The sequence below is a fragment of the Aulostomus chinensis genome, chromosome 3 (assembly GCF_037954235.1).
Source record: "Aulostomus chinensis isolate RoL2024-O1b breed Wild chromosome 3, RoL_Achi_v1.0, whole genome shotgun sequence".
NCBI lineage: Eukaryota > Metazoa > Chordata > Actinopteri > Syngnathiformes > Aulostomidae > Aulostomus > Aulostomus chinensis.
Genome location: NC_141322.1, coordinates 6,127,562 through 6,146,928, shown reverse-complemented (window position 1 = coordinate 6,146,928; position 19,367 = coordinate 6,127,562). Strand labels below are relative to the sequence as shown.

The following is a 19,367-nucleotide window of genomic DNA, read 5'->3' as shown; positions in this document are numbered from 1 at the left end:
ATGAGTTAATTTGTTATTTATTTTTGACTGTGTGGTGAACTGGCATCCTCATTTTGATGTTCAAGTTTTTGAGCTGTGTATTCTGATCACTTTCAAAGAAACTTGAGGACAGCCCATCTGCGCGTGCATGGTCTCGTGGCGCTGTGGCTTAGTTGGTCAAAGTGCCTGTTTCGTAAACAGGAGATCCTGGGTTCAAATCCCAGCGGTGCCTGCATGTTTGAGGCAGTTTCTCTCAGTCTGCATGTGTTGTAGCTTTCCCCTTAAATTCCCCCACATGCAGAAAGGTGTTGCCTGGCTTTCCTAGAAAATGCTTGGGATTCCACAATAACGATGGCTCCTTCTAAGCCTGACACTCTGTTCCCAAAAAACGGACAGGCATTTTCTTTCTCACAAAAGGTTCATTACCCTGTAGAGGGCAGATTGAGCCATGCAGAGAGTCGGAACTGGCATGGCACAATGACTACGGTCAATTTTCAAAACAGACAGCGTTTGCAGTCAACGGGCTGCTAAAAAGGTACGGACAACACCACAATGTAATCGAACATTCACATGACCCAAACACCATAGCCATGGGAAATCCACTGTAGAAGCAGTCTGGGCACATTGTCCATCGCAGGTTTTGCCAAACGTGACACGTCTGAAACGCGGGCCCTGGGCTGTTCAGCTGTGCGGAGGAAGTATGCACAAAGCGTGATCGTCTCGAAGCAAGACATTAAATTGGGGGTGTGTCTTTGTTTGTCAGTGAGCTTACATCCGCACAATAAGATTACCCATCCTTCGGGGAGATTTACAGAAAGATTTTCATCACGGTCTGCATTTACTGAATTGTTTTTTCGATGGAATGCCCTTCAACACTGTATGACATTCTCCGAACATGAAAGACAAACCAGATATGTTTTTGAGCCATGGGTGCGCCAAAATGTAAAGCGAGGGAAACATTTAATACGTGCAGTCGAGGTTCTTCTGAGTTTGTCAGTTGTCCCGACACCGGCAACACCGTATGTTGAAATGAAGACTTCTGAAACTTGGAACACATAGTCTATTTCATGGGCTGAGCCAGCCAAGACAAAGGCGCTGAAGAGACAGCTGCTCCTTGATCTCAGCATTGGTCCTCTGAACACTTGCTGTTGTTTTCATTCGGGCCTGAGCCCAGAGGTACTCCGGCGCGAAGACCCTATTATGTTTGCTCGACACTCTCGTTATTATTATTGTTGTTGTTGTTGTTGTTCTTGTTATTATTTCAGACTAATGCACCATTTCGCTCAGGCTTATGTGAACACAGAATTATTTGATTTCTTGTAAAGATGGCAAGGTGGATGATGGTCTCTGTGGCGCAATCGGCCAGCGCGCTCGGCTGTTAACCGAGAGGATGGTGGTTCGAGCCCACCCAGGGACGGTTCTTGCTCTTTCCCCTCAGGATAGACGTGCTGCTCCCCCCCCCCCCACCATGTCTAAATTCTTATAGGAGTGCTGTTTATTCCATCATTTCCCTGAAAAAGCATCAACATTGCTGTCTTTTTAGCTACCGTTCCTTCAAGGAGGTAAGAGCAACTGTTTCGTTGGCAAATTGTCCATGCCAGACAAGACTGAAAAGGTCCGGGTACAGTCGGTTTCACTCATCCCAGCTGCCGTTCTACCAAAGTCGAACGAATTGGAGATTCCCGTTGGGCGTTGTGTAGGCGCTGTGGCTTAGTTGGTCAAAGTGCCTGTCTAGTAAACAGGAGATCCTGGGTTCAAATCCCAGCAGTGCCTTTCGTCTTCAATAATGTCTCTGTGAGGTTCCATGTGTTGAAGCTGCCGAGACTGAACCGAGCGCTGGGATGTAAATCCAGTGCTCCAAGTACTATGCATCCCTGTTAGCGTTTCCACTAAAAGTTTATCCAGTTTCATGGCACGTTGCTCCTTGCTGCCTGATGTTTTTCAAAGCCTAACAACACCCCAGCAGTCTTGCTGAGCCCGCCTGACAATTGAGAACCACAAATGAGAAATAAAACCCTTGTGTACATAGAGCGACCATGGCTTTCAGCGGAAAGAGGCTTGTTTATTGTGCTCACGATGAAACCCAAGTGTGTCCTTATGAGTTAATTTGTTATTTATTTTTGACTGTGTGGTGAACTGGCATCCTCATTTTGATGTTCAAGTTTTTGAGCTGTGTATTCTGATCACTTTCAAAGAAACTTGAGGACAGCCCATCTGCGCGTGCATGGTCTCGTGGCGCTGTGGCTTAGTTGGTCAAAGTGCCTGTTTCGTAAACAGGAGATCCTGGGTTCAAATCCCAGCGGTGCCTGCGTGTTTGAGGCAGTTTCTCTCAGTCTGCATGTGTTGTAGCTTTCCCCTTAAATTCCCCCACATGCAGAAAGGTGTTGCCTGGCTTTCCTAGAAAATGCTTGGGATTCCACAATAACGATGGCTCCTTCTAAGCCTGACACTCTGTTCCCAAAAAACGGACAGGCATTTTCTTTCTCACAAAAGGTTCATTACCCTGTAGAGGGCAGATTGAGCCATGCAGAGAGTCGGAACTGGCATGGCACAATGACTACGGTCAATTTTCAAAACAGACAGCGTTTGCAGTCAACGGGCTGCTAAAAAGGTACGGACAACACCACAATGTAATCGAACATTCACATGACCCAAACACCATAGCCATGGGAAATCCACTGTAGAAGCAGTCTGGGCACATTGTCCATCGCAGGTTTTGCCAAACGTGACACGTCTGAAACGCGGGCCCTGGGCTGTTCAGCTGTGCGGAGGAAGTATGCACAAAGCGTGATCGTCTCGAAGCAAGACATTAAATTGGGGGTGTGTCTTTGTTTGTCAGTGAGCTTACATCCGCACAATAAGATTACCCATCCTTCGGGGAGATTTACAGAAAGATTTTCATCACGGTCTGCATTTACTGAATTGTTTTTTCGATGGAATGCCCTTCAACACTGTATGACATTCTCCGAACATGAAAGACAAACCAGATATGTTTTTGAGCCATGGGTGCGCCAAAATGTAAAGCGAGGGAAACATTTAATACGTGCAGTCGAGGTTCTTCTGAGTTTGTCAGTTGTCCCGACACCGGCAACACCGTATGTTGAAATGAAGACTTCTGAAACTTGGAACACATAGTCTATTTCATGGGCTGAGCCAGCCAAGACAAAGGCGCTGAAGAGACAGCTGCTCCTTGATCTCAGCATTGGTCCTCTGAACACTTGCTGTTGTTTTCATTCGGGCCTGAGCCCAGAGGTACTCCGGCGCGAAGACCCTATTATGTTTGCTCGACACTCTCGTTATTATTATTGTTGTTGTTGTTGTTGTTCTTGTTATTATTTCAGACTAATGCACCATTTCGCTCAGGCTTATGTGAACACAGAATTATTTGATTTCTTGTAAAGATGGCAAGGTGGACGATGGTCTCTGTGGCGCAATCGGCCAGCGCGCTCGGCTGTTAACCGAGAGGATGGTGGTTCGAGCCCACCCAGGGACGGTTCTTGCTCTTTCCCCTCAGGATAGACGTGCTGCTCCCCCCCCCCCCACCATGTCTAAATTCTTATAGGAGTGCTGTTTATTCCATCATTTCCCTGAAAAAGCATCAACATTGCTGTCTTTTTAGCTACCGTTCCTTCAAGGAGGAAAGAGCAACTGTTTCGTTGGCAAATTGTCCATGCCAGACAAGACTGAAAAGGTCCGGGTACAGTCGGTTTCACTCATCCCAGCTGCCGTTCTACCAAAGTCGAACGAATTGGAGATTCCCGTTGGGCGTTGTGTAGGCGCTGTGGCTTAGTTGGTCAAAGTGCCTGTCTAGTAAACAGGAGATCCTGGGTTCAAATCCCAGCAGTGCCTTTCGTCTTCAATAATGTCTCTGTGAGGTTCCATGTGTTGAAGCTGCCGAGACTGAACCGAGCGCTGGGATGTAAATCCAGTGCTCCAAGTACTATGCATCCCTGTTAGCGTTTCCGCTAAAAGTTAATCCAGTTTCATGGCACGTTGCTCCTTGCTGCCTGATGTTTTTCAAAGCCTAACAACACCCCAGCAGTCTTGCTGAGCCCGCCTGACAATTGAGAACCACAAATGAGAAATAAAACCCTTGTGTACATAGAGCGACCATGGCTTTCAGCGGAAAGAGGCTTGTTTATTGTGCTCACGATGAAACCCAAGTGTGTCCTTATGAGTTAATTTGTTATTTATTTTTGACTGTGTGGTGAACTGGCATCCTCATTTTGATGTTCAAGTTTTTGAGCTGTGTATTCTGATCACTTTCAAAGAAACTTGAGGACAGCCCATCTGCGCGTGCATGGTCTCGTGGCGCTGTGGCTTAGTTGGTCAAAGTGCCTGTTTCGTAAACAGGAGATCCTGGGTTCAAATCCCAGCGGTGCCTGCGTGTTTGAGGCAGTTTCTCTCAGTCTGCATGTGTTGTAGCTTTCCCCTTAAATTCCCCCACATGCAGAAAGGTGTTGCCTGGCTTTCCTAGAAAATGCTTGGGATTCCACAATAACGATGGCTCCTTCTAAGCCTGACACTCTGTTCCCAAAAAACGGACAGGCATTTTCTTTCTCACAAAAGGTTCATTACCCTGTAGAGGGCAGATTGAGCCATGCAGAGAGTCGGAACTGGCATGGCACAATGACTACGGTCAATTTTCAAAACAGACAGCGTTTGCAGTCAACGGGCTGCTAAAAAGGTACGGACAACACCACAATGTAATCGAACATTCACATGACCCAAACACCATAGCCATGGGAAATCCACTGTAGAAGCAGTCTGGGCACATTGTCCATCGCAGGTTTTGCCAAACGTGACACGTCTGAAACGCGGGCCCTGGGCTGTTCAGCTGTGCGGAGGAAGTATGCACAAAGCGTGATCGTCTCGAAGCAAGACATTAAATTGGGGGTGTGTCTTTGTTTGTCAGTGAGCTTACATCCGCACAATAAGATTACCCATCCTTCGGGGAGATTTACAGAAAGATTTTCATCACGGTCTGCATTTACTGAATTGTTTTTTCGATGGAATGCCCTTCAACACTGTATGACATTCTCCGAACATGAAAGACAAACCAGATATGTTTTTGAGCCATGGGTGCGCCAAAATGTAAAGCGAGGGAAACATTTAATACGTGCAGTCGAGGTTCTTCTGAGTTTGTCAGTTGTCCCGACACCGGCAACACCGTATGTTGAAATGAAGACTTCTGAAACTTGGAACACATAGTCTATTTCATGGGCTGAGCCAGCCAAGACAAAGGCGCTGAAGAGACAGCTGCTCCTTGATCTCAGCATTGGTCCTCTGAACACTTGCTGTTGTTTTCATTCGGGCCTGAGCCCAGAGGTACTCCGGCGCGAAGACCCTATTATGTTTGCTCGACACTCTCGTTATTATTATTGTTGTTGTTGTTGTTGTTCTTGTTATTATTTCAGACTAATGCACCATTTCGCTCAGGCTTATGTGAACACAGAATTATTTGATTTCTTGTAAAGATGGCAAGGTGGACGATGGTCTCTGTGGCGCAATCGGCCAGCGCGCTCGGCTGTTAACCGAGAGGATGGTGGTTCGAGCCCACCCAGGGACGGTTCTTGCTCTTTCCCCTCAGGATAGACGTGCTGCTCCCCCCCCCCCCACCATGTCTAAATTCTTATAGGAGTGCTGTTTATTCCATCATTTCCCTGAAAAAGCATCAACATTGCTGTCTTTTTAGCTACCGTTCCTTCAAGGAGGAAAGAGCAACTGTTTCGTTGGCAAATTGTCCATGCCAGACAAGACTGAAAAGGTCCGGGTACAGTCGGTTTCACTCATCCCAGCTGCCGTTCTACCAAAGTCGAACGAATTGGAGATTCCCGTTGGGCGTTGTGTAGGCGCTGTGGCTTAGTTGGTCAAAGTGCCTGTCTAGTAAACAGGAGATCCTGGGTTCAAATCCCAGCAGTGCCTTTCGTCTTCAATAATGTCTCTGTGAGGTTCCATGTGTTGAAGCTGCCGAGACTGAACCGAGCGCTGGGATGTAAATCCAGTGCTCCAAGTACTATGCATCCCTGTTAGCGTTTCCGCTAAAAGTTTATCCAGTTTCATGGCACGTTGCTCCTTGCTGCCTGATGTTTTTCAAAGCCTAACAACACCCCAGCAGTCTTGCTGAGCCCGCCTGACAATTGAGAACCACAAATGAGAAATAAAACCCTTGTGTACATAGAGCGACCATGGCTTTCAGCGGAAAGAGGCTTGTTTATTGTGCTCACGATGAAACCCAAGTGTGTCCTTATGAGTTAATTTGTTATTTATTTTTGACTGTGTGGTGAACTGGCATCCTCATTTTGATGTTCAAGTTTTTGAGCTGTGTATTCTGATCACTTTCAAAGAAACTTGAGGACAGCCCATCTGCGCGTGCATGGTCTCGTGGCGCTGTGGCTTAGTTGGTCAAAGTGCCTGTTTCGTAAACAGGAGATCCTGGGTTCAAATCCCAGCGGTGCCTGCGTGTTTGAGGCAGTTTCTCTCAGTCTGCATGTGTTGTAGCTTTCCCCTTAAATTCCCCCACATGCAGAAAGGTGTTGCCTGGCTTTCCTAGAAAATGCTTGGGATTCCACAATAACGATGGCTCCTTCTAAGCCTGACACTCTGTTCCCAAAAAACGGACAGGCATTTTCTTTCTCACAAAAGGTTCATTACCCTGTAGAGGGCAGATTGAGCCATGCAGAGAGTCGGAACTGGCATGGCACAATGACTACGGTCAATTTTCAAAACAGACAGCGTTTGCAGTCAACGGGCTGCTAAAAAGGTACGGACAACACCACAATGTAATCGAACATTCACATGACCCAAACACCATAGCCATGGGAAATCCACTGTAGAAGCAGTCTGGGCACATTGTCCATCGCAGGTTTTGCCAAACGTGACACGTCTGAAACGCGGGCCCTGGGCTGTTCAGCTGTGCGGAGGAAGTATGCACAAAGCGTGATCGTCTCGAAGCAAGACATTAAATTGGGGGTGTGTCTTTGTTTGTCAGTGAGCTTACATCCGCACAATAAGATTACCCATCCTTCGGGAAGATTTACAGAAAGATTTTCATCACGGTCTGCATTTACTGAATTGTTTTTTCGATGGAATGCCCTTCAACACTGTATGACATTCTCCGAACATGAAAGACAAACCAGATATGTTTTTGAGCCATGGGTGCGCCAAAATGTAAAGCGAGGGAAACATTTAATACGTGCAGTCGAGGTTCTTCTGAGTTTGTCAGTTGTCCCGACACCGGCAACACCGTATGTTGAAATGAAGACTTCTGAAACTTGGAACACATAGTCTATTTCATGGGCTGAGCCAGCCAAGACAAAGGCGCTGAAGAGACAGCTGCTCCTTGATCTCAGCATTGGTCCTCTGAACACTTGCTGTTGTTTTCATTCGGGCCTGAGCCCAGAGGTACTCCGGCGCGAAGATCCTATTATGTTTGCTCGACACTCTCGTTATTATTATTGTTGTTGTTGTTGTTATTCTTGTTATTATTTCAGACTAATGCACCATTTCGCTCAGGCTTATGTGAACACAGAATTATTTGATTTCTTGTAAAGATGGCAAGGTGGACGATGGTCTCTGTGGCGCAATCGGCCAGCGCGCTCGGCTGTTAACCGAGAGGATGGTGGTTCGAGCCCGTCCAGGGACGGTTCTTGCTCTTTCCCCTCAGGTTAGACGTGCTGCTCCCCCCCCCCCCACCATGTCTAAATTCTGATAGGAGTGGTGTTTATTCCATCATTTCCCTGAAAAAGCATCAACATTGCTGTCTTTTTAGCTACCGTTCCTTCAAGGAGGAAAGAGCAACTGTTTCGTTGGCAAATTGTCCATGCCAGACAAGACTGAAAAGGTCCGGGTACAGTCGGTTTCACTCATCCCAGCTGCCGTTCTACCAAAGTCGAACGAATTGGAGATTCCCGTTGGGCGTTGTGTAGGCGCTGTGGCTTAGTTGGTCAAAGTGCCTGTCTAATAAACAGGAGATCCTGGGTTCAAATCCCAGCAGTTCCTTTCGTCTTCAATAATGTCTCTGTGAGGTTCCATGTGTTGAAGCTGACGAGACTGAACCGAGCGCTGGGATGTACATCCAGTGCTCCAAGTACTATGCATCCCTGTTAGCGTTTCCGCTAAAAGTTTATCCAGTTTCATGGCACGTTGCTCCTTGCTGCCTGATGTTTTTCAAAGCCTAACAACACCCCAGCAGTCTTGCTGAGCCCGCCTGACAATTGAGAACCACAAATGAGAAATAAAACCCTTGTGTACATAGAGCGACCATGGCTTTCAGCGGAAAGAGGCTTGTTTATTGTGCTCACGATGAAACCCAAGTGTGTCCTTATGAGTTAATTTGTTATTTATTTTTGACTGTGTGGTGAACTGGCATCCTCATTTTGATGTTCAAGTTTTTGAGCTGTGTATTCTGATCACTTTCAAAGAAACTTGAGGACAGCCCATCTGCGCGTGCATGGTCTCGTGGCGCTGTGGCTTAGTTGGTCAAAGTGCCTGTTTCGTAAACAGGAGATCCTGGGTTCAAATCCCAGCGGTGCCTGCATGTTTGAGGCAGTTTCTCTCAGTCTGCATGTGTTGTAGCTTTCCCCTTAAATTCCCCCACATGCAGAAAGGTGTTGCCTGGCTTTCCTAGAAAATGCTTGGGATTCCACAATAACGATGGCTCCCTCTAAGCCTGACACTCTGTTCCCAAAAAATGGACAGGCATTTTCTTTCTCACAAAAGGTTCATTACCCTGTAGAGGGCAGATTGAGCCATGCAGAGAGTCGGAACTGGCATGGCACAATGACTACGGTCAATTTTCAAAACAGACAGCGTTTGCAGTCAACGGGCTGCTAAAAAGGTACGGACAACACCACAATGTAATCGAACATTCACATGACCCAAACACCATAGCCATGGGAAATCCACTGTAGAAGCAGTCTGGGCACATTGTCCATCGCAGGTTTTGCCAAACGTGACACGTCTGAAACGCGGGCCCTGGGCTGTTCAGCTGTGCGGAGGAAGTATGCACAAAGCGTGATCGTCTCGAAGCAAGACATTAAATTGGGGGTGTGTCTTTGTTTGTCAGTGAGCTTACATCCGCACAATAAGATTACCCATCCTTCGGGGAGATTTACAGAAAGATTTTCATCACGGTCTGCATTTACTGAATTGTTTTTTCGATGGAATGCCCTTCAACACTGTATGACATTCTCCGAACATGAAAGACAAACCAGATATGTTTTTGAGCCATGGGTGCGCCAAAATGTAAAGCGAGGGAAACATTTAATGCGTGCAGTCGAGGTTCTTCTGAGTTTGTCAGTTGTCCCGACACCGGCAACACCGTATGTTGAAATGAAGACTTCTGAAACTTGGAACACATAGTCTATTTCATGGGCTGAGCCAGCCAAGACAAAGGCGCTGAAGAGACAGCTGCTCCTTGATCTCAGCATTGGTCCTCTGAACACTTGCTGTTGTTTTCATTCGGGCCTGAGCCCGGAGGTACTCCGGCGCCAAGACCCTATTATGTTTGCTCGACAATCTCGTTATTATTATTGTTTTGGTTGTATTTGTTGTTGTTGTTATTGTTATTTATTTCGGACTAAAGTCGAAAGAATTGGAGATTCCCTTTCAGAATTCCGTAGGCACTGTGGCTTAGTTGGTCAAAGTGCCTGTCTAGTAAACAGGAGATCCTGGGTTCAAATCCCAGCAGTGCCTGTCGTGTTCAAGCATGTCTCTGTCAGGTTCCATGTGTTGAAGCTGACTAGACTGAATTGAGCACTGGGATGTAAATCCAGTGCTCCAAGTGCTGTACATCTTTGTTAGCGTTTCCGCTAAAAGTTTATACAGTTTCATGGCACGTTGCTCCTTGCTGCCTGTTGTTTTTCAAAGCCAAACAACACCCCAGCAGTTTTTCTGAGCCCGCTTGACAATTAAGAACCACAAATGAGAAATAAAACCCTTGAGTACATAGAGCGTCCATGGCTTTCAGCGGAAAGATGCTTGTTTATTGTACTCACGATGAAACCCAAGTGTGTCCTTATGAGTTCAGGGCATTCATTTTTGATTAATTTGTTTTTTATTTTTGACTTTATGGTGAACTGGCATCCTCATTTTGATGTTCAAGTTTTTGAGCTGTGTATTCTGATCACTTTCAAAGAAACTTGAGAACAGCCCAATTGCGCGTGCACACTCTCGTGGCGCTGTGGCTTAGTTGGTCAAAGTCCCTGCCTAGTAAACAGGAGATCCTGGGTTCAAAGCCCAGTAGTGCCTTTTGCCTTCAAGCATGTCTCTTTCAGGTTCCATGTGTTGAAGCCGACCAGACTGAATTGAGCGCTGGGATGTAAATCCAGTGCTCCAAGTACTATGCATCCCTGTTAGCATTTCCACTAAAAGTTTATCGAGTTTCATGGCATGTTGCACCTTGCTGCATGACGTTTTTCAAAGCCTAACAACACCCCAGCAGTCTTGTTGAGTCCACTTGACAATTCTGAACCACAAATTAGAAATAAAACCCTTGCTTTTTTTTTTTAGTTAGTTTCTCTCAGTCTTCATGTGTTGCAGCTTTCCCCTTAAATTCCCCCACGTGCTGCAAGGCGTTTACCTGCTCTCTTAGACTTCACCCTAATGTGCCCTACTCCTAGCTCCCTAGCCAGTACATTCCCTATCCTCCCAAAGTGCTCCCTGTGCCCCCCCCCCCTCCCGTACTCCCAACACTCATCTAACACACTGTTGGTCAGAGGCACCCTTGAGTGACCCTGCAGGTTAGCCCAATACCTCACAATTAATTGCTTCCTTCTTAGCTCCAGGGGCATCTCACCCATCTCCACTTGCAGTGCTACCACCAGTGTCGTTCCTAGTGCCCCACAACACACCCTCAGTGCCTTATTGTATACCACACCCAGAACCCGCAAGTGACACTTAGCAGCCGACCCATTCACTATACACCCATAATCTAGTGCCGCCCTCACCATCGAAATACAAATCGTCTTCAGTGCCGCACAGCTAGCCCCCAGTCCCTACCTGACAAACACCTCATCACATTTATCACCTTCCTACACCTGCCCTCAACCCTCCTAATGTGCTCCACCCAAGTCAACTTACTATCAAAAACTACTCCCAAGTACTTAAAGGACCCCAATCTCTCTAACTCCCTACCATACATCCTAAGCTTTTCACCACCCACATCCCTCTTCCTAGTAAAGAACACTGTCTGCGTCTTATCTACGGAAAACCTGCTCCCCCACTCATAGCCCCACTCAACCACCACATCTATAGCCTCCTGTACTTTACCCACTACATGTGCTAAGTCCCTACCCCTCTTCCATAGCGCCCCATCATCAGCAAACAGTGCTCTCCCTACATCCCCACCTACCCGTGAAAACACATCATTAATCATAACACTATACAACAGTGGACTAATTACACTGCCCTGTGGTGTGCCATTGCTCACTGTGTATTCACCTGACACCTCAGACCCTATCCTAACCTGTATCACCCTCTCGGACAGGAAATCTTTCACCCAGTTAAACACCCTACCTCCTACCCCCAGCATGTGCAGTTTAATTAACACCCCCTCCCTCCACATCATATCATATGCTTTCTCAATATCAAAAAACACCACCACAACTGACTCCTTATTTACCTGAGCCTTCCTAACCTCATTGTCCAACCTCACCACTGCATCCATAGTGCTCCTACCCTTCCTAAAGCCACTCTGATACCCAGCTAACCCCCCTCCCCTCTCCAACATATACGTTAATCTATCACACACTAACCGCTCCATAACCTTACCCAGGTTGGAGGTAAGGGCTGTGGGCCTATATCCTGAAGTTTGAGTGGGATTCTTCCCTGGCTTCCTAACCGGAATCACCACTGCCTCTTTTCACACCCTTGGTATCCTGCCCTCCTCCCAGACCCTATTGTACATCCCCAGAAGTGCCTCCAGTGCTCCTTCAGCCAAGTGCTTCAGCATAACATACCCCACCTGATCCGCCGCTGGAGCCGTGTGCTTAGCCCTACCTATAGTCCTCACCAACTCTGCCATCGTGAACCTATCATCCATAATCCCACCTGTATCCTCCCTCCTGTCCAACACCCCCAAACCCAACAAGGAACTAAGGAGACACAGGTTAAATACAAGAGGGGAAACGACACACAGGTGGTGCAATCACCCAGGTGAGACACATGAGGTAATCACAGGAGGGAGGTCAGGAAGACAGGACATGACTACAAAATAAAACAGGAAACACGAGACAGGGATCGTGACAGTACAGAAGTTTAAAATGTGTAAAAATATAAGTTAAAAAAACAGCAGAAGTTTAAAATTTTAAAAATATAGTTAAAAAACAGTACAGGTGTTTAAATTTTGTAAAAAGTTTCCCCAGTAAGACACAGCAGCGCAGAATGCTGTTTCTCTGTTCAGCACTCTCACTGCTGTGACTGACTGAGGAAGGGCAGAGTGCAATGTGCTGCATCTTATTTACTTGGAGGCTATTTGTACCTCATACAAATGCACTTTAAAACACTGAATTATCTGTTAAATAAGTGGAGAACCACCGGGCCTGTCAACAGTAATTTTAGTGTTTTGTTTTAGGTGAATGTTACAAAAGCCTTTCACTCAGAAATAGCATGTTGTTTTTGCATTGCCAGTAGAATTATATATTGGCAGTTTTATACATCTCACAACACTAAAACTCCATGTTCTGTTCTTCTGAACTCTATTCACAATATTTGTGTCATTATGTTCTCAAAACAGACGTCCTGCTTTCAAGGTGTGACTGCCTGCTGGGAGAGGAGTAAAAAGCCAGCAATACAAAAGTGGTAGTTGTGTGAGTATCATTCTCAAGTTAATAAATTTGTGATTGCTTTAGATATGATAGGACAGTGTTTCACTGTGTTTTGACTATCTCAGAAATGTAAAGTAGCAACAAATTATTCTAAATGTTGATTACTCTTTCCTCTATTTCTTTAGGTTATGTGGAAATGCAAAGGAGTGCTCTGAAAGCTTTAATAAAAGGTACGAGCTGCGAAAGCACTACAAATTAGCACATGGTCATTTCGGCCGAAGGCACCCATACCCATGCACATATTCTGAATGCCCATTTTCTTTCAAGACCTGGAATGCTCTTAAAACACATTTAAGTAGATCACATGCTGCACCAAAACATCGGGAGATAAAAACATACACATGCTTTTTGTGTCCAGGAAGTGCCATATCCTCAAACAGAGAGTACTTTTCCCACATTTACAACCATCTGAAACGATTCGAGACTGTTACATGTGTGTATAAAGATTGTTCTTTTAAATCAAACATATATGCTACATTCAAATCCCACAAAAACAGGAGCACAGCACTTGCTCAGTGAACGACCCAAAATTTGGGGTAGTGACAAGTCATACTACAAATGAGGATCATTCACCTGATGAATTTCACACTGATCATGCAGAAACAGCTTCTGATTTAGACTTTCAGCAATCAATTGAAACAGACAAAAATGAGAATCTAGAAGATAAAATTATTAATAAATTGGTGTCTTTTCTTCTAAAGTTGGAGATCACCTCACATGTCCCAAGCTCAACAGTTGACGTGGTACTTGAAGACCACTTCATTTTCTCCTCTGCTGCTGTCCCTATAGCAAATAGTGTAACCTGTAATGTTTTAAAAAAGCATGACCTTCATGTTGACCAGTCAATAATTGATGAGCTTATCACTGCCATTTCTACTCAAAATCCTGTGGTAAAAGCAGTAGCTAAGGATGGTCCACTAGCTACATCATTCAAACGAAAACAATAATATAAGGAGCATTTTAAGATTGTGGAACCTGTTGAATACGTACTTGATGCTAGGGCAAACAAAACCTATCAATACGTTCCCTTACTCAAGTGTCTACTACAGCTGCTTGAGCATAAGCATGTAGTTGATAAGGTTGTTGACAGTCATGCAGTCCGTAATGTAAATCAACAGTTGTACTGTTCATTTCTGGACGATGAACAGTGCAAGAAAAATCTGTTTCTTTCAGGAGAAGATTTAAGAATCTCCCTGTGCTTGGATGTAGATGACTTCGAACTGTGTAATCCTCTAGGAACATCATGCAAGAAGCACAAGCTTTGCGCTGTTTACTGGGTTCTAGGCTATTTACTCCATGGTAGTAACTCAGCCTTGTCCTCAATTTACCTTGCATTGTTGTGCAAAAGTAACCATGTCAGAGTGTTTCGCTATGAGAAAATACTACAGCCTCTTTTGCATGATCTAGTGACGTTGGAGCAGCACGGACTGTTTATACCACAACTGGGGTCATTTATTAAGGGCACAGTACAGTGTGTTATTGCAGATAATCTTGGGGCACATGGGCTAGCGGGGTTTATTGAGAGTTTCTCAGGGAAGTATTACTTTCGCTTCTGTACAGCTGAGAATTTTGAAGTTAATGAAAAAGAAGTGAGATCAGGAGCATTTCAGCGCAGAACTAAAGAAGTTCATCAGAATCACATTGCACAAGCTCAGGAAAAAGGGGAAAGCTGCTTTGCTGTGAAAGGACCTTGTGTTTTAACTCAAAGTCTAGCTCACTTCAGTGTCATTAGTGGTTTTCCCCCAGACATTGTGCATGACCTTTTCGAGGGCATAGTTCCAGTTGAACTGTGCACTGCTGTGCTCTTTTCAAAGAAGTTTTTCACTCTTGATCACATCAACAATCTGATTGTATCTTTCCCATACAAGTGGGGGGGGGGGGGGGGGACAAAACAAACAAGCTTCATTTGCTCCCAAAAACCTTGCTGCAAAAAAAAAACCCTAAGATTCAAACGATTGGTGGCAATGCCCACGAAAATTGGTGTCTCCTTGGGTTACTTCCTTTGATGGGTGGCACACTTATTCCTGATGATGAACTTGCATGGCAGTTGATTTTGGATCTGAAAGATATTGTGGATTTAGCTGTTGCTCCCGTTCATTGTGCAGAGACAATTGACTATTTGGAGTTAAAAATCTCAGAGCACCAATAACGTTTACGGGAAGTCTGTCCTGATAAAAAAGTTATTGCCAAAACATCATTTTCTGGAACATTATCCAGAAATGATTAAATGTTTCAGTCCCCTTGTGGCTCTATGGACCTTACAATTTGAGGCAAAACAGTTTTTTTAAGCAAATTGTTAGAAATACAAAGAATTTTCGGAACATAACGTTGTCATTGGCCAAAAGACATCAGTTAATGGTGGGCTATCACATGAACATACCTGAGAGTGAACAATCACCTTTAAAAGTAGCACAAGTCTCAAAAGTCCCCATTGATGTCCTAAATGAAGACATTGTACATGTTCTCACTCTTCAGTACCCTGAAGTCTCTGCTGTGAACCTTGCTAATAGTGTCACTATTAATGGCATTGACTACAAGAAAGGCATGATAGTTGTGCATGGGTCTTGTGGGGGTCTTCCAGACTTCTCTGAAATAATGCAGTTCTGTATCTTACATGGTGAATTAAGCCTCATCGTCCAAAAGTTTTTTGCATGGTATTGGGAACACTACAGAGCCTACAAGTTGGAGCCAACAAGACAGATGGCATTTATCATTTGGAAGGACCTTGATTATGACTGGAGATGCCCTTTAAACACTGCCAATCAGAGAGATTGGTGTTTTTTTTTTTCCTTTACTCTTTTTTTTTTTTTTTTTTTACTCAATTTCAAATGCAAGGAGGTTACCCAGCTGATTAACCCCATCACCTCACTGGTGCACTTTGTTTTTGTGTTTTAATGTGTTTGTCTGAGATTGTTCTGTGAAATGTTAGACAACACAGTACATTGGTCAATTTTTTCCTGTGTGGGGAAATTATGCACGGTTTATAGAGTTAAAACAAAAACCCGCTGACAGACACCCACCACAATGACTTACACTGGCACATACACGGACAGACTCTCAAAGCAGTCGGGGCCTGGGCCTCAGTTACTTTATATTTTCAGCTTCATGGTGGTCTTCAAGTGGTTCCACATAACTTTGTTAAATAGATATTAACGAAGACGATTGAGTATAATGTACTCTATATTGTTAAGTAGATATTACTAGAAAGTACTGAGTAAGTCATACTCAGTAATTACTATTAACATTTACTCAGCAATATAGAGTCAACTTTACTCAATAATTTCTATTAACAGCAACTTATCAATATAAAGTAAATTACACTCAATATATTTTATTAATATCTACTTAAATACATTAAGCATTTAACACCAAGTAGCCAACTTTGAAAGAAGTTGAGGAGGTTGTCAAGGCAGCTAGATCCAATTCAGCACCAGGCCCCAGTGGAGTGCCATATGTTGTCTACAAGAGATGCCCTAGACTCTTGAAGCGACTATGGATGATCCTCAAAGTCATCTGGAGAAGAGGGAAAGTGGCCCAGCAGTGGAGGCATGCAGAGGGTGTCTGGATTCCGAAGGAGGAGAGCTCAACTACGATCGAGCAGTTCCGTATCATCTCACTCCTCAGCGTCGAGGGCAAGATATTCTTTAGTATTGTTGCCCGGCGCATGATGGAGTTCCTCCTGAGGAACAGGTACATCGACACCTCAGTGCAGAAAGGGGGAGTCCCAAAGGTTCCAGGATGCATCGAGCATACCGGAGTCGTCACCCAGCTGATCCGGGAGGCACGTGAGGGCAAAGGAGATCTGGCAGTCCTTTGGCTCGACCTTGCCAACGCCTACGGGTCCATTCCACACAAGCTGGTGGAAACCTCGCTTGACCGACACCACATTCCAGGAAAGATCAAAGACGTCATTCTGGACTACTACAGCTGCTTCAGTTTGAGAGTCACTTCTGGATCAGTAACATCCACATTTCACCGGCTTGAGAAGGGCATTATCACAGGATGCACCATTTCTGTGATATTGTTTGCCTTGGCCATTAACATGTTGGTGAAGTCAGCAGAGGTGGAGTGCAGAGGCCCACTAACCAACTCAGATATGCGGCAGCCCCCCATCAGAGCATTTATGGATGATCTGACAGTGACCACAACATCAGTCCCGGGCTGTAGATGGATCCTCCAAGGCCTTGAGCGCCTCATTAGCTGGGCCCGAATGAACTTCAAGCCAGCCAAGTCCAGGTCCCTGGTGGTGAGGAAGGGGAAGGTTACAGACCAGTTTCGCGTCTCAATAGGGGCCACCCAGATTCCATCTGTGGGAGAGAAGCCAGTTAAGAGTCTAGGCAATATCTACGACTGCACCCTGAAGGACACCGCAGCACTCCAAGCAACATCTGAGGAGTTGGGAACCTGGCTGAAAGCAGTGGATAAGTCAGGGTTACCAGGAAAGTTTAAAGCCTGGATCTACCAGCATGGCATTTTGCCACGACTCCTCTGGCCACTGCTGGTCTACGACGTGCCGATGACCACTGTCGAGTGCTTCGAGAGGAAGGTCAGCTCCTTTCTACGGAAGTGGTTGGGCCTTCCACGAAGCCTCAGCAGCATCGCCTTGTACGGGAGGAACAACAAGCTGAAACTGCCCTTCAGTAGTCTGATGGAGGAGTTTATGGTCACCCGAGCAAGAGAGGTGCTGCTGTACATAGACTCCAGTGACACCAAAGTCTCCTCGGCAGGCATAGAAGTGAGGACCGGCAGGAAGTGGAGGGCTCAAGAGGCGGTTGACCAGGCTGAATCCCGCTTGTGGCACAGCGAGCTGGTTGGAAAAGTGGCTTCTGGACGGGCAGGACTTGGGAGTAACCCAAGACCTTCCTACAACAAGACCCAGGGGAAGGAAAGGTGGCTGCTGATCCAGGAGGAGGTCCAAACAGGGGTGGAGGAAGCCCGCTGCAGTAGGACCGTAGGGATGCGGCAGCAGGGGGCGTGGACCCGATGGGAGGAGGCAGCTGACCGGAAGATAACGTGGACAGAACTATGGCGATCTGAGCCACACCGGATTAAGTTCCTCATCCAGTCGGTGTACGACGTCCTCCCGAGTCCGTCCAACCTCTTCCGCTGGGGCTTGGCCGAGAACCCACTGTGCCCCCTCTGCCAAAGAACTGGATCGCTGGAGCACATCCTGAGCTGCTGCCCTAAGGTACTGGGGGATGGCCGTTACCGCTGGCGCCATGACCAAGTGCTGCGGGTCATCGCAGAGGCCATCTGCACAGGGATCTCCACCAGTAAAGGCCAGCAACCATCAAGGCAGTACATCGCCTTTGTTAGGGCTGGGGAGAAGCCCCAGCAGTTCCGGAGTCAGGCAGGGGGGCTGCTGGCAACAGCTCGGGACTGGCAGCTGAAGGTCGACCTAGGGAGACAGCTCAAGTTCCCAGAGAACATTGCAGTGACCACACTCAGGCCTGACATGGTCCTAGTGTCAGAGTCAACAAGACAGGTGGTCCTGCTGGAGTTGACTGTCCCCTGGGAAGACCGGATGGAGGAGGCCTTTGAGAGGAAGAGGGCCAAGTACGAGGAGCTGGCAGGTGAATGCCGAAGCAAGGGATGGAGGACCCGATGCAACCCCATCGAGGTCGGTTGCAGAGGATTTGCCAGCCAGTCTCTCAGCAGGGCACTCAAGATGCTGGGAGTAAAGGGACTGCAGCACAGAAAAGCCATCAAGAACATCTCCGACGCAGCAGAGAAGGCGTCCAGATGGCTGTGGATCAAGCGGGGCGATCCGTGGACCACAAAAGCTACCTAGACACAAGCCGGGACTTGATCACCCCGGCTGGGTTGCCTAGGCGAAGGTGTCTGTTGTGAGACCCGAAACACCCCGTGACCCCAGGATACAACACTGATGATGTGTCTAGGTTGCACCAGAAGGTGTATATTAGAACTAGTGAATTATACTCAATAGTTTATCTACTAAACAACACAGAGTAACGTATACTCAATCGTCTTCGTTAATATCTACTTAACAAAGTTATGTGGAACCACTTGAAGAAACATTTTTACGTAAATTCAACAAATCTTTTTCATGTTTGAACTGTTAAACACACTGTAAAACATTTCAGGCCAATTAAACTTGCAAACAAAAGTTCCTCTGTTGCCTTACAAATGCAAGTTAACTCAATTTGAGGTTTATCTTTGATTCAACTTTACAATTAACATACTTTTCTTACAAACTGAAAATACTGGAAATGTCTATCATGTCTGTGAACACCACTTGCATAAGTCATGTTAAAAAAATACAATAATTTCTCTAATTTTTCCATTTTTGAATTTCCCTATTTTTGTATCCCTCTATATTCTCCACCTTTGTTACAGTCAAACTCTGTTGTGTTTAACCCTTGCCTTGGTTTACGAAAAATGTGTGAACCTATAGTCACCGCAAATATTTTTTCTGTACCACTCCCGCTTTTTCCCCCCAATTGATGACTTGCAAACCCAAGTTCAATAAATATATAAAGAAATAGTTAAAATGATCAGTCAACAATGAATCTAAATTCTATTTTTCCACCTTTTGTTTTA

General features: G+C 45.8%; 14 non-coding genes and 1 pseudogene across 14 annotated transcripts; all 15 read left to right on the top strand.

Moving 5' to 3' along the window:
• Window positions 1–18,615, top strand: part of LOC147267450 (uncharacterized) — a 41,104-nt pseudogene extending 22,489 nt beyond the window's left edge.
• trnat-cgu (transfer RNA threonine (anticodon CGU)) lies at window positions 138–211 on the top strand. The gene has a single exon. It is a non-coding gene; the product is annotated as a tRNA-Thr (tRNA).
• trnan-guu (transfer RNA asparagine (anticodon GUU)) lies at window positions 1,323–1,396 on the top strand. Its single transcript has one exon. It is a non-coding gene; the product is annotated as a tRNA-Asn (tRNA).
• trnat-agu (transfer RNA threonine (anticodon AGU)) lies at window positions 1,679–1,752 on the top strand. Its single transcript has one exon. It is a non-coding gene; the product is annotated as a tRNA-Thr (tRNA).
• trnat-cgu (transfer RNA threonine (anticodon CGU)) lies at window positions 2,214–2,287 on the top strand. The gene has a single exon. It is a non-coding gene; the product is annotated as a tRNA-Thr (tRNA).
• Window positions 3,399–3,472, top strand: trnan-guu (transfer RNA asparagine (anticodon GUU)). Its single transcript has one exon. It is a non-coding gene; the product is annotated as a tRNA-Asn (tRNA).
• trnat-agu (transfer RNA threonine (anticodon AGU)) lies at window positions 3,755–3,828 on the top strand. The gene has a single exon. It is a non-coding gene; the product is annotated as a tRNA-Thr (tRNA).
• On the top strand, window positions 4,290–4,363 carry trnat-cgu (transfer RNA threonine (anticodon CGU)). The gene has a single exon. It is a non-coding gene; the product is annotated as a tRNA-Thr (tRNA).
• trnan-guu (transfer RNA asparagine (anticodon GUU)) lies at window positions 5,475–5,548 on the top strand. Its single transcript has one exon. It is a non-coding gene; the product is annotated as a tRNA-Asn (tRNA).
• On the top strand, window positions 5,831–5,904 carry trnat-agu (transfer RNA threonine (anticodon AGU)). Its single transcript has one exon. It is a non-coding gene; the product is annotated as a tRNA-Thr (tRNA).
• On the top strand, window positions 6,366–6,439 carry trnat-cgu (transfer RNA threonine (anticodon CGU)). The gene has a single exon. It is a non-coding gene; the product is annotated as a tRNA-Thr (tRNA).
• Window positions 7,907–7,980, top strand: trnai-aau (transfer RNA isoleucine (anticodon AAU)). Its single transcript has one exon. It is a non-coding gene; the product is annotated as a tRNA-Ile (tRNA).
• On the top strand, window positions 8,442–8,515 carry trnat-cgu (transfer RNA threonine (anticodon CGU)). Its single transcript has one exon. It is a non-coding gene; the product is annotated as a tRNA-Thr (tRNA).
• trnat-agu (transfer RNA threonine (anticodon AGU)) lies at window positions 9,602–9,675 on the top strand. Its single transcript has one exon. It is a non-coding gene; the product is annotated as a tRNA-Thr (tRNA).
• Window positions 10,157–10,230, top strand: trnat-agu (transfer RNA threonine (anticodon AGU)). Its single transcript has one exon. It is a non-coding gene; the product is annotated as a tRNA-Thr (tRNA).
• Window positions 18,616–19,367: the final 752 nt, after the last annotated feature.